The 14,380-nt window shown below is 44.0% G+C and overlaps 1 protein-coding gene and 1 non-coding gene across 5 annotated transcripts in view; both read right to left on the bottom strand.

The window, feature by feature from the left end:
- Positions 1-10,534, bottom strand: part of TMEM108 (transmembrane protein 108) — a 291,126-nt gene extending 280,592 nt beyond the window's left edge. For 2 of the 4 annotated variants that reach the window (XM_010987823.3, XM_010987824.3), the window contains exons 1-2: positions 10,479-10,534; positions 3,667-3,785 (exon numbers count right to left, since the gene is read on the bottom strand). The gene's annotated coding sequence lies outside the window, so the exon portion shown is untranslated. Of the gene's footprint in view, positions 1-3,666; positions 4,605-10,478 lie in introns of those variants that run through there. The other 2 variants (XM_031436631.2, XM_064491247.1) reach the window with 2 other exon arrangements.
- A 3,338-nt stretch (positions 10,535-13,872) lies between these two features.
- Positions 13,873-13,979, bottom strand: LOC116155863 (U6 spliceosomal RNA). Its single transcript, XR_004139762.1, has one exon. It is a non-coding gene; the product is annotated as a U6 spliceosomal RNA (small nuclear RNA).
- Between the last annotated feature and the right edge of the window lie 401 nt (positions 13,980-14,380).

Raw genomic sequence — 14,380 nt, 5'->3', positions numbered from 1 at the left:
GCTAACCGTCCCATAATGAACAAGAAAGTTCTGCACGATGAGGAATCATTCTATCAGAATGCTAACAGCACCTCCCTTGAGAAATACTGAGCCCCCTCCAACATTCAGGGCAGACCAAAGCAGGAAAGGAAGGCAAAGTGAAGAGAGGAGGGCGGTAAGAGGACCAGCAGTGCTCCATCAGAAGTGATGCAGTCGAATAAAGGCTGCCTCAGCCCTGTCCACCTCCTTCCCCCGCCTCCAGCAACACTTCTCCCAGCACACAAGCCCCCAGTTTTCATTCCCTACCACGTAAAAGTATCTTGGGTTCAGATTTTAAATTACGTCTTTTAAAAATGTATGTCTTTATTTTCATACCTTTTCATTTGTTCCAATTATGATAGTTTCTGAGCAACTAATGTTGGTACTAGTAATAGATAATATCAACTGATAATTCTTCCATGCTGCTAGAGGGCTTAATTACTAAATTTGTGCTATAATACGTCTGTCAGAAAATTTACTTCAGGGACTAATTCTTTAGGGGATAACTCCTCAGAGCTTAAGCTTGTGAATTAATACCCTCTTATGAAACACTTTCTCGAGTCACGCTGGGGCTTGGAAGACAGGGAGGTGAAAACTCTCTCGCCATCTCTCCCAGGCTCTTTGTTAAGCTCTAGGCAGTATCCGCAGAGACATCCTGCACAAAAAAGGCTCACCACCGAGGGTCAGGCTGTGGAGAGACCAAATGCAAAGAGACAGCTCAGCAGCCTCGGATTAAAGCGCAAATATTTTAGAGGCAGTGCACCCGATTATGTCAAAGAGACGGGCCCAGGGCACATCTGTAACAGACAGGTGGCTACAGCTAGGTAAAAAGTTCAGCAAGACCCACTCACAGACTGAAAACACTCCAGGATGGAGAAGTCCAAAATGCAACCCTGTTTTAAATGAGGTGCTGCCTTGTTATAACAAGCGCATGCTGTCATTCCCAGTGTGGGTTTCTGACAAAGAGGTTCCTTACAGACTGAAGCAGTGCTGTCCAACAAAGCTTCCTTTGGTGGTGGACATCCCCTCTGTCTGCATCAATATGGTAGCATTTGTTGCAAATTTTTTAAATGCATAATAATTACAGGGACCAGAAACACAGCAAGGCCAGACTCAAATCTGCCAGGACAGTTTACATCCAGTCCCTGCACTGGCCCTGCCTTAGAGTCAAACTGAGGCTTTCTAGTAAAATGATGTGATTGCTTCAGGTCTAGGGCAGGGTGATGGCCTCCTTCACCATTCCTGCACAGTTCTAGAAGGCTATCAGAAGAACACATGCCATACTAAAACATTTAATGTATCATTCAAAGCACGTGTGTTACGATAACCCCCTTTCCGTACTCCCAACAAAGAGGAAAAATAGAAATGCAAAAGTTCTAAAATAAAAACAGATTCCTCCAAACATTCTCTGGTCTTTACTGTGTTTACAACCTGCAAACTCTGTTCTAGGATCAGCAGTCTTCCAGAAGGATATTTTTCTTTGGGGGAGTTACAATTTTATGTCGTTTGGTCTGATTACACATGAGTCACCTTAAGAGATCAAACTCTCCCACCAACCTCATCAAAAGCAATTGGCTTGACTGCTCTTCTGAACAGCCTTCTTTCTGCCTCCTCCACTCTCCCCCTTTCTTAACTCTCCAAAAGAAAGCCTTTATCCAGAGTATGTTGTTGCAAGGAACTAGAACAGGAAGCCTTCAAATAAACTGAGAACCCAGTCCTGCACACCATTCCCCACAGCACCGACTCTCCACCCTTCAGACTCCCGCTGCTCCGCAGCCCCCGCCTTCACAAGGATTAAGGGTGGTCCTGGAAATTTGAGGAGACAGGTATTATTCCTTAGCATTTCCTGAGCTCCCAAGTAGTCACACACTGCATACACATCCCTTCCTTAGGCTGTTATTAATGCTGTGTCTATTTTACAGGTAGGGAAACTGTAGCAAAATGAGGCTCAGTGATTAAAATACATTCCCGGAACAACAAAGAGCAGGAGAAAATCACAGAATGCCTCCAGCAGCCGGTTCTCAGGCGGGGGTGGCGTCCCTCCCCTGCCCCCCACGGAGGGTTGGCAGTGTCTGGAGACATTTCTGACTGTCATGACTGAAGGGGGAAGCGCTACCAGCATCTAGTGGGTAGAGACCAAGGATGCTGCTAAACATGGTACAGTGCACAGGGCAGCGTCCACAACAAGGACACGATGACAGTGCCGAGGATGCGACCCTCGATCCTCTGGCACCTCCAGCAAGACTCCCTTTGACCCCTAATCAATAGTTAAAGAATGGCTCCCTCTATAATTTGATCCTTGTATGGTGTTTACCCAGAAACATGCCAGTTGAGTGCTATTCCTGGCAGGCTATACTTGTTACTTTTAAACTGGAAGACATATGGGAGCCACCGAGGGAAGGGAGAAAGCTAGCGAAGTCCAGCTCCTTTCCTTTAACGAGAAAGCCTGGTGAGGACCAGGTCTTTTCCTTAGCGACCCCCGAGCACTGAGCAGGGTTCTGTGTCTGCCTGCTCACCTGGACCCTTTAGCTGTTGACTTGCTCTGCAGCTGCCTTCCTCTGCCTTGCTCATCACTAAGCACGTGGATCACGCCAGAGCAGTGATGATGGACGCTCATGGGAATCTCCTTAGCTCTCCAGCCCCTAATGGTCTATTTTGTTCAGTAAATTGTACTCATTACTGAGCCATGTGAGGCACCGGAGGACATTGGCCTTTCTGGGTGCCCTCTGTCTGAGCCTGGGTAATGGACATTGTCTGACAAGGCTCCACAGTACTGAACTCCACCTGGTTTTCCAGCTGAGTCCTTTTTTTAAACCTCCTGGTCCCCTCTCTCCTAACCATCCTGAGTTATGCTTAGATCTGTATTAATTATAATTTTTCTTTTCAAGGAGGCTGGTTTTAGCTTAAGCTCTATAAGTGGAGAGCTCAGACAAGATGGGACGCCCTTTGCACCCCTCCTCCCGGAGCTCTGCCTGACCTCTGAGAAGGGCACACCCAACAGTGGATTTCTCCCTCTGGTCTCAAAAATCTTCAGTACAAATGAAAATCCAAAGCCAGCTTTGGTTATAACACTCCCATCCACTGCACTAGGGACTGCAAATAGATGAGGAGGGGACGGACATGTGACTTCCAGTGAGACTGGATAAAATGAGATGGAACGGGCAGAACCAGGTGCTTTAATAGTGCTATTATCCACCAAGCTGGGAGTCAGCAGCTCTCTGGTAAGTTGTCCCCCCAACCCCGAAAAAAGTGATTAACGCAGGAAAAGTTAAGCAAAGTGATCCACTGGGGGGAGGAGGGGAAGGACGAGAGAGGAGAGAGCAGATATGGTGACAAGAAAAAGGCGACTGGGCCTAGCTCTCTTCTCAACAGTGTATCTCAGGAAGGCCCCCACCCTCCATGTAAATAGCACTCCATACAAAGTCATGAAAAATTCTTGTGTTGCAATATTTCCACACACAGATTCCATCCTACCACCCTGACCACGATTTTAACTTTGTAAGTGGTGATCTGAATGGTGTCTATGAACTGAATCACTAAAGGCTTTTGGAACCTTTCACAGTCAGGGCACCCCATTGTGCTGACTCCAAGGGGCTGTTGAGACAAGAGTAAAACCAGAATAATGGCAGAGAAATGCCTTTGACTTACCCTGGAGTAGAGGGAGTGAGAGCCTTCAAACGCACTTACATCCTCACCACCCATCAGCTCTGCTGCCTTTCACCACTCACTCACTCCTGCATGTTGGACCACAACTGATCGATCGCCAACTACCAAAGACGAAAAATGAATGAATGTATTAGGCCAAAAGATCCACAACTTCAAGTCCCAAGCCACAGCTCCAAAGAATTTCTTAGAGTAGGCTAAGTGCTTACTACATAGGCCCAAACACATACAATGGCTCAAGCTCAACAAAAGATTATTTCTGGTTCCTGTATACGTAGCAGACAAGTAATCAATCGATAGAGTGGCCCTCCCTGATCCCTGACCCAGGCTGACAACAGTCCTGCCAGCCTTAAACATACCTTCCAAGCTCACCCAAGGGGCCCTCTCCACTCCAGCCTGCGAGGAGTATAAAGCAGCATGGAGAGCCTCCCATGGGAGCTCTCTTTTTGTGTTTTTCCCTAGAAGAGGACCACAACACCTTTCCACCTCCACTCACATTCTTTAGGCTAGAACTCAGTTACACAGCCACACCTAAGCCCATGGGTTTGCTGGGCAGCTAAGAATCAGTCTCTGTCACACAAGCCTAACACCAGCCCAACCAAGAAGTCAACATCATTGTTACAGTACGTAGTTCTCGGTGAGACACTAGCACAGAAAACTGGACTTAGTTACTTAACAACTCTGAGATCTAGTTTCCCGGTTTCCTCATCTGTTAAATACCCTGCTTCCCTTATCGACCTGTGTGGGTCAATGTGAGGCTCAAAGCAGCACTTCTCAGACTTCTCTGTGCACGACAGCACATGGTCATCGTGATACAATGCAGATTCCCACTCAGCAGCTCCTCGCTGAGACCTGAGGCTGCAGGACTAGCGAGCTCCTAGGTGATACTGATGCTGCTTTTCTCTGAGCACACTTCAAGCAGAAAAGAGATGAACAATTTGAGAATATTTTTGCATACCACAAAGTGATTTGCAGATATAAATAATTATTATCCTGGATTGACTTTGATCATAAATGAACTCCCAACTAGCCAGCACTGTCAGGATATGTTTAGTGTAGGTAACAGAATTTTATATAGCCGCAGGATTTTGGAATTAGAAAGAATTTAAGTGGTCACTGCTCTCTCCTCTTATTTTCCAGACAAGGAAACAAACTCAGAGAAGTCAATGATGCTCCCAAAATCTCACAATAACTCAGTGTGCTGGGATAGGAAGTAGAAATTTGACTTTTCTTCCTGTTATTACATAAATTCAGTTGTTAACTTTCTCAAGAAGAAAGGGTAATTTTTATTCTTCTGCTAAAGCAAGAATAAATATTACTCTGGCCCAAATCTAAAAAGGTACCAGAAGGCAGCATACATCAACATGGGTCACCGTGGTACCAAATGTAAGTAAAGGGTCACAGGACAGACATCAAGAGATTTTCAAACAGAAGTTCTTCAAAACGTAGTGATCTCCACCAAAGTTATGTCTCACACGTCCAAAATGTGACTTGAGCACAAATTACCTTCTGTGTATCTCATGGCAAAAACAACAGTTTTTATATTCAATATATATGCACCAAGTCACTCCTATTTGGGAACAATTAGAAAAAGAGAGAACTTGGGGTTGCAAATAAAAAAGGGAAAGAAAATAATTACCTGAGGAGGAGCAGTGATCTCTGTGATCATCCCTGGGGACAAATAAAGGAACCTCAAGATTTTTTATCCCTGACACTTAAATTATATTGCATCTCTGAGATCGTGGTGAGTCCTAGGAGCTAATAGCAGAAAGTGAAATGTAGGGCCTCAGCAGTGAAAGACAAGAGTCCAAACTCCAAGTCCTAAGTCAGAAAGGCATTGACTTACCTGGAAATCAAATCAGACTGGGGAAGAAAGAAGCCTCTTAGTACGCAAGGCTCCAAGAAAGCAACATAAATTTCAAAGTGTTCTGGTGAAATTAGGAAGGAGTACTTATTGAGCAAAGAATGGTAAATGGAAATCAATACTTGCATATACATCATTAAGATGGATAAAATGCTATTATTAGCATCTTCATTTGTTGAGCATGTTCAAGCATTTTAATCAAGGTAAAATGTTCTAAGAACTTCTATAGGTTTACTTCTATACTCCACCCCCAACTGTCTCCACCATAGTGTGTTTAACACCTCAAAAATTCTCCCACCCAGGCAATTTCCCAGAATCTATTCTAGACTGTAGAATTTTTAACCTATTTTTGTGCCATGAACTGCCCCCTCCCCTACTTGGCAGTCTACTGAAGTCTAAGGAGCTCCTTAGAATAATCTGTTAGGTGCACAGAGAAAATATATAAGATTAGAAAGGAAGCCAATATACGGAAATACTCCTCTAGCCACATAGCCCTCAAAAGAGTCCATGGACCCAATTTAAGAACATCTGGTTGGGGAATGACTCTTGTAGGGTGCTAAAATATTTTTCTCATAGGAAAGTTTATGTAGAAAAGTTTTAAAAAACCCAAGGATGCCCAGTAAAAAATCTTGCTCAGGAACAGTCAGTGAAGAAAAGAATGAGTTGCAAAGGGAAGCCTGACCTTGAATTTCTGCCCAAACTCAACACTATTCATGCTGTGGCTTTAAAATCCTACATTAAGGAATTACTCAGAATTTTCTTGGCTCCAGCCTTGTAGACACAGCATATTCTGCGTACTGATGGCAGGTGAAGAAGCGCAGCATTGGAGAAGGCAAGACTGAGATGAGCCTGAGGCTGGGTCCGAGTTCTCTAACTCATTCTCTGTCACTAAGCAGCTGTGTTAGCTCCATCAAGTCACTCAGCTCTGAGCTGAAACTCCCTGTCTACAAAACGAGAAGGTTGAATGAAACCATCTCAAGGGTTTCTTCCAACTCTAAATGATTACAGTTCTAAGACAATGCACAATCATTTCTCTGAGAAGAAATCAGTGAGATTTCTTCTTGCCCTAGATTCACAGCATGAAAATACCTTCTAGATGAGAATTTTTCAGATCTGTCAAAAATCTCTAATGAAAATCAGCTGACCACAGAATTGTAGGCTTGGAAGGGATTTTTTAAGAGGCAAACACCACATCTCACCAATCCCAGTGACCGGGTGAGAAAACTGAGGTTCAAAAAGGCAAAGAAATTTATCTGAGGACACAAAATGAGACAATGTTAGTGGACTGTCATGATCTCTGCCACCTAGGACCAGCAGGATTTTAGGATTCGACATTTGTAGGGAAAACTAGCTCATCAGTTCACTTGAAGAAAGACAAAAATAAACCTCAAATAAGCTGAGTTGCAGGACGGGAACGGCAGGAGGAAGCAGGTGACTGGGGTAATGACTCCCAGCAGCAGTGCTCTCTGCCTCGGGCAGGGTCAAAGACTGTATACACTGCACCCTCACTGGCAAGTGCACCACCTCCCTCAAATACCATGGCTACAAAATCCACCTCAAAGAACAGTCAGTTACAAAAAATAGAAAAACAGATATTTCAAAAGAGGGGAATGGATGAACGAACTCTGGCTAGTAAGGTCAATAAAACCAAAGTTCAAGATTTGGATTGTTGTTACAATCTCAAAAGGACAGAATTAGCTGAGACAATCTTAAAACACATGTTAGGAATTTTTAAGTTTTAGAAGAAACTGATTCAGAAACAACTTTGACCTTGTGTGGACAGCCCTGAGATACAGTAACTACTTAATGAGCATTACTTTTACTAATACCCTCACCACTATCTTCAAAGCATGTAATTACTGAATACTGGTCAGGTTTGAAGGTCACATGTACTTCCACAGTCCCATTCATGTTTGTAGACTAGTTTTATTAGCAAAGAGATAGAAACTATGAAGTTGTCAGTAATTTTGACTGAATTGATTTCAGCCTCACATTCAATTAACCATCATGTATGCCAAGTGCTTTCAAAACTGTGGTATGATGCTTAATTGTCAGCTTTCCCTTGTCTTTTCCCACACACAACCAGCAAAGTAATCACACTCATGCCTCAACACACATTTCTCCTACCTTATATAAACATCTCGGCTTTCAGAACTTTAAAAAAAATTTTTTAAAGATTATCTTTGGGAACTGACACAGTCTTTCAAAATCTTCTAGACTAGAGGCTACACACCACTGGTTTGCCAGCCCTGTATTTCATCTCCTCCAGGAATTCCCAGAGACAGGAGTGCCATCTACTGGCAGGGAGGGCACAACTTGTTTTCTGGAAGCCTGTGGGTGACGTGCCAAGGACCTGAAAGAATGGCAGTCTAGATTGGTGTCTTTGTGAGCCTTTCTTTTCTAGAGCACATTACAAGCATAAATGATGCTAACCACCTAAGACACGGAACTTCACAGGGACCCCCTGATGGAGGGCAGGTTTTCGAGAAGCCACAGAAAGCCCAGCCAAGCTAGCCAATTGTGAGGTCACTCTGCCTGGAAATGCTTCCTCAAGGCTCCAAAGGCAAGCAGCTGAATTAAACACTTCGAGCTCTCCTTTCCCCCAGCGCTTCTGTATCAGATGATCTCACCCGTCCCCAACCTGTGGCAAATGTTATCCCGCTCCATCTTACAGCAAGCGACCGAGGGCAGGTGCTCAGAGCCCTCGCAACGTGAAGGCTCTTAGATTTACACAATGTGACATAGATCCTGCTCAAAGGACCCTACTGCTTAGGCATGCAGGTCGGACTCTAATCTCTCTCATTCACTCTCTGTCCTCCCTGTCCCTGACCCAGGGGACAGAAAAAGCAGAAAGGAAATGATTTTGTTGTTGCTTTGAAAGCCAACACTAGTGGGCTTTTATTGAATCAGAGAATAAAACCTTGTCCCGTAGGTCACCAAGGTATGTTGCTTCCCTCAAAATGAACTAAGGCTGCCAATCTTCCCGTCTTCCCTAGTGTACACTAAGTGTTTCTCAACCTTTTCAAAACCCCTGCCGCCCTTCCACAGGCTCAACATAAACACTGCTTGCCCTTTGTGTAGTTTATATAACAAAAGTGACATTTTTCTCTCTTGACACAAAAGCATGTACCTTTTCAAACTATACCACCTACTCCAGCCTTAGAATTCCTTCCTCCACTGCATACCAGCTCAAAAACAAAACACAGACAAATCGTAAAAGTCTTCCCACTAATTTGCTTTATGTCCCAACCAGGTGACAGATTTCACTTTACGAGGGTCATCTGTTATATTCCCAACAAGCTCTGCAGCACGTCCTGTGTCACTTTCATTCATCCCAGAAAACCACCAGAAGTTGATTTGCTGCAGCTGATAAGTGTTAATTCTGATTCCCCCTAACAAATCTAAGTGTTCCGTCTTCAATTTGCTTTAATTTACCAAGTAAATTTATTTCTTAGCAAGTGCAGGCTTTTCACAGGCAAGGGGTGTGTCTTGGATGTTTGCAAAAGTCCTAAAGAAATAAAACTTTGTGTGGGGAAGGTAAGCGTAATAAAAGGCCTTTGAAGCAGTGTCAGGATGTCTCTGAGGAATCAGTAAGAAAGATTCTCGTCCATCTCCTACCAGAATGAGTTCTAAATGGATGACAGTGAAACTCCAGAATACAGCAAAATCCTCCTAATGACAGTTAGTTGAACCATTTCTTACCGAGGAGACTGCTGGGTATATTCAACAAATTAACCAGTGGAAAACTGAAGGGACTTTTTATATTTCATTATAAGACGTACAGTATGCCCTTGCTATTGCAGGTCTGGGGAAATGGAGAGGGAAAGAGAGGCAGGCGATGCCTTCCTTTTTAAAGTATGACTTAAAGGAGACATTCCCCGTCCCCGTTCCTTCGCCCCGCCCCCACGCTGCTTTTGGCATCCAAGGGATCTTCTTTAAACACGCACTTTTCAAAGAATTAAGATCTAAATGGGTGTAATTTAGACTTTGTCTTCCCTCCTCCCTACAGCCTATTTACATGCTGAAAATATGTCATTACTTGCTTAGGCAGCCAGAAAAACCTAAGTTTACAGAGATAATCCCCTTTCCCCCCTCCAAAAAAAAAGATTTTCTCAAAGGAGAATCTCAGTGTGATGGTCTGGTCTGCAGTTCACTGCAGGCATCTCCCTCCTCACAATTAGCAGTCATCAGTTTCGCTGCATCTGTAATTTCTCATTGTAGCTTCTCATTTAGACCTCTTATACCAGTACCCAACTGCTTTAAGGAAAACATTTCTTTTTTTATTTTCCTCCTCTGAACGAATCTCAGGATTTCTTCGGCAGGCTGAAAGCGTTCAATTTCGGTGCAACTCTGGGGTGAGAGCTGGCGTGCAGGTCCGGAGAAGCCTTCCAGCGGCGCACCTGGGCTCGGCCCACCGGTCCTGGCCCCACCCCCGCCCTCACAGCTGCGCTAAGAATTCGGCTTCGCTCGCAGCCGCCGGATTAGTTCGAGTCCCGCGGCTTGGCCAAAGTGACACTACATTTTTTTTCCCTTCGTTCTCACCTGTGACAGTTCCCACTGCATTAAAGCCATCTTCTCCCGGGCCCTAGCCCAGGTCTGGCGCCCGAGACGCCCCCGCCCCACCACCCTTCACCCTTTACCTGGGGAGGGGGCCCAATACCAGCATCCCTCCGGGCGGGGAACAAAGGCGGAGGCGAGGCTGCCAGGTGGGCAACTCCCCTCGGGTGCACCCGTCACCGCGGTGAGAAGGATGGTGAGGTGCATTAGAGGGTAGAAAAAGGGAAACCGAGGCACCGAGGAGGATGGCTGAGCCCGGGTCTGCATCCTCCCTGAAGCGAGGCTCCCGGGGCTTACAGACTCCAGCCCTCCCCCAGCCCCGTTCCCCGCACCCGGCCGCAGAAGGGCAGGGGGGCCTTCCCGCCGCGGTGCTTACCTCGGGAGAAGCGCTCCGGCTCCCTCCGACGGCTCTGGAGAAAGCCCCGCCGCTCGCGCACGCGCACTCGCGTTCTCGCGCCTTCGCGCCCCCGCGCGCGCCCCTCCGACCGGGCTTCGGCCCGCCCCGGGCCTGTCCGTCAGCGTCCGCGAGAGCCAATCCAGTAGCACGGGAGGACGAGCGCCGGTCACGTGGTTGGGCCAGCCAATCACCAAATTGCCCTCGGCAGCGCCGGCTCCGATGTCCCTGGGGGTTCGGTTGCTACCGAGTAGAGCCGGTGCGAGACAGGCACAAAGGGCTGAGTTTCTGTTTGGGGGGCTGATTGATCAATTACTAGATCAAATGATATCTCACATTCTTAATATGAATAGGCATGACCTGAGCATCTTGTTAAAGAATGGATTCTGATCCACAGTCTGAGATGAGTACCTGAGATTCCGCCTTTCTGAAAAGCTCCAGGTGGTAATGATGATGCTCCTGGTCTGAGGACCACGCTTTAAGTAGCAAGATTTTAAAGGCACCTGTCAGAAAGTGATGGTAATAACCCCCATTCCATGTTAATCTGAAAGTTTCGCAGCCTTTTCTTTCCTCCAGTGATGGAAAGCATTCCAGTGACTGGCCAAACAGGAGGTGTGCTGGTGACGCTCAACAATTTGAGCACAGGCTGAGGGAAGGTATGGTTAATTTCAACATCACCCACCCATAGTCCATGGGGCAGCAACCTGTGCCAATTTGGTGGATGCTCCCCGTTGGGAACACTAGGCCATCCTAAAGTGTTGGGCATGTGTGTCGCTGTGCTAGATTCTTGGCTAGAGAAACAACATAACTTGCTGCTTTCTGGAAATTTGCAGTCTGTCACAAAACTACACAGGCTAACTCAGGAAGAAACATATAGGAATAACACGCAGGGAGCTAATTGTCCCAGCATCTTTGACAATTCAGGCCAGAATTGTCCAAAATAAGCCAAAGAGGCTGTAAAATTTCCTATCTTAGGCATCTTTAAAATTGTTCAGATATTCTTCTGTCAGTAATTCCATAGTCTGGAAGTCAGGAAGCCCAAAGCCTCCGTCATCTCTCCAACTTGACCTAAGTCTTAAGTATTTTCAGACTGGCTGCATAGTTAAGCTCTTATTACCCGATACTGGACCAAAGTGATTCAAAAGTCTGAGTTCTAAATTCTCCAAAACCTCCTTCCCCCAGCTTCCAGATCAGGAGGTGGGATCCTGCTTCAAGCAGCTTTCTCTCACAATTCATCAAGGTGATCAAACTGTCACTTAAAGAAAACCTCACCCTTGTAGGTGTGTCTTGGGCCGCTGGCTTATCAGGCCCAGAAGTGAAGCACACTTAACAATCTTAGACACTGTTCACCAGTGTCTCTATCAGAGATGGCATAGTACAAAAGTTAGAGTTGCAGGGAACATGTTGAATCTAGCACAACAGTTCTGGCTGCAGCAGGAGTAAAGAAATGTCTAACCAAGAAAAATATGTTGGATTTGAGAGTTACAGTTTGATGTAACCCTACCAAGTCTGGGTTACCTGTCGCTATTATATGGTTCCATACCACTCTCCACTTCCCTTATTGTAGATGTTACAAGTGTATTGTTAGAAACCTAAACAAGCAACTCTCCAATGAAGACATACAAATGGCCAATAGGCACATGAAAAAATGCTCAGCATCGCTAATTGTCAGAGAAATGCAGATCAAAACTACAATGAAGTATCACCTCACACCAGCCAGAATGGCCATCATTAAAAAGTCTACAAACAATAGATGCTGAAGAGGGTATGGAGAAAAGGGAACCCTCCTACACTGCTGGTGGGAGTGTACATTGGTGCAGCCACTATGAAAGACACTATGGAGGTTCCTTAAAAAACTGAAAATAGACTTGTGGTCCAGCAATCCCACTTCTCAGTATATATCCAGAGAAAAATAACACTCAAAAAGACACATGCACCCCAATGTTCATAGCAGCACTATTTACAATAGCTAAGACATGGAAACAACCCAAATGTCCATCAATAGATGACTGGATAAAGAAAATGTGGTGTGTGTATGTATGTGTGTGTATATAGATATAGATATAGATATAATGGAATACTACTCAGCCATAAAAAAGAATAAAATAATGCCATTTGCAGCAACTTGAATGGACCTGGAGATCATCATTCTAATGAAGTGGGCCGGAAAGAGAACGAGAAAAGCCATACAATGTGATATCACTTATACGTGGAATCTTAAAAAAAAAAAAGGGACACAAATGAACTACTTATTATTTATAACTTAGATGATTGATTTCTTGAATATGTATAAGCACATTTGACTGTCCTTTAGGATTAGATTACTGCATTCTGTTGATTGTTAGTTTGTGGTTGGCTTTATTCTTTAATAACTATGTTTAAAAAGCCAAAGCTCTAAGCTGTTCTTAGAAACAATCATCAGTACATATATGTCAACTAAAAAAATATGAACAGTATATTGTATACATGTATTTACATGCAACATATCATATATGTGCAGTCAAATTGTAACAATTCTACCTAATAAAACTGACAAATGAAAAAAATGTATTGTAAATGCCTAGGTTTTTTCTTTATCTTTATCAACACTAAACTGTAGCTTTCTTGCAGCTCATCATGTTTTGTTCATTACTGCATACCCAGCACCTGAGAAGGTGCGTGAGATGTGTTTCCTGGTATTCAAAAAAATACATGTTGACTGACTAAATAGGAAAAAAGTGAGTAAATGAGGTAAATTGAAAGTTTTTTTAAAAGAAAAACATGTTTGAAATTCTCAGAGAAAGTTAATTTTCTGATCTTTAAACCAGTAGTTCTCAAGCTTGGGTGTATAGTAACACTTTTAAGGAAATAGATTTTGGAGTCTTATACCTAGAGATTCTGCTTGCAGTGAAGAGTGGAGCCTGGACAACTCTTCAGTATGAAAAGTTTCACACGTGATTTGTATCCAGTCATGCTTGAGAACAGCTGCATAAACTGCTAGACCTAGGGACATTCTTTAACAAGGGAGAATTAACTTGGCAACACAAATCACTGATGACATCAAGACTCTGAAAACAGAGGCAAAGTTTCTACATAATTTATGAGAAAAGATTTTTTTTAAAAGGCCAAAAATAATTCATAGGTAATAAATACTCTGAAGACTATTCAGTGGAACAAATTGAAAAGCCAGGTTCACAACTAGATTTAATTCCAGTTGATTAAGCAAAAATTTCAAAAAAAACCTATTACCTTTTTTTTTAACTACACCAAACTGATCAACTCTCCAGTGATATCTTGACTCATTTTATGCCCTTCTTAACTAAAAGTCAGTTTCTTTTTTTCCACTGAGTACTTTAAATGTCTTTATTTTTTATATATGCATGTATGTTTTTATTGAAAAAATATGGAACACTTCACGAATTTGCCTGTCATCCTTGCGCAGGGGCCATGCTAATCTTCTGTATATCATTCTAATTTTAGTATATGTGCTGCTGAAGCAAGTACTAAAAGCCAATTTCTATTTGAACATTATTGAGAGTTATTCTTGGACCCTTTTCCCAAAGTGTGCAACAGCATCATCTAAACACAGATTCCCTGGTTGGGGGAGAGGGAGCGGGTATAGCTCAGTGGTAGCACGCATGCCTAGCATGCAGGACTCTTCATCCTGGGTCCAATCCCCAGTACCCCCATCAAAAAAATAAGTGAAAAAACACAGATTCCCAGGCCACCAACCAAACCCCCCTCTGGCATCTCTCCTGTAACAATTCTGAAGCCAGCACTAGTTAAATTTAAGTCCCAATTATACCTCCTGATACAGAACATCTATACATAGGCAAACTCTCAAGCTGTGCGATTATTTTATTAGCCATGATAAAGGAGGTGAGTCTATTTTAAAGTATTCCAAG

This window comes from Camelus dromedarius, chromosome 2 (assembly GCF_036321535.1).
Source record: "Camelus dromedarius isolate mCamDro1 chromosome 2, mCamDro1.pat, whole genome shotgun sequence".
Classification (NCBI taxonomy): domain Eukaryota; kingdom Metazoa; phylum Chordata; class Mammalia; order Artiodactyla; family Camelidae; genus Camelus; species Camelus dromedarius.
The sequence above is the reverse complement of the archived record's forward strand: the minus strand, read 5'-3'. Positions and strand labels throughout refer to the sequence as shown.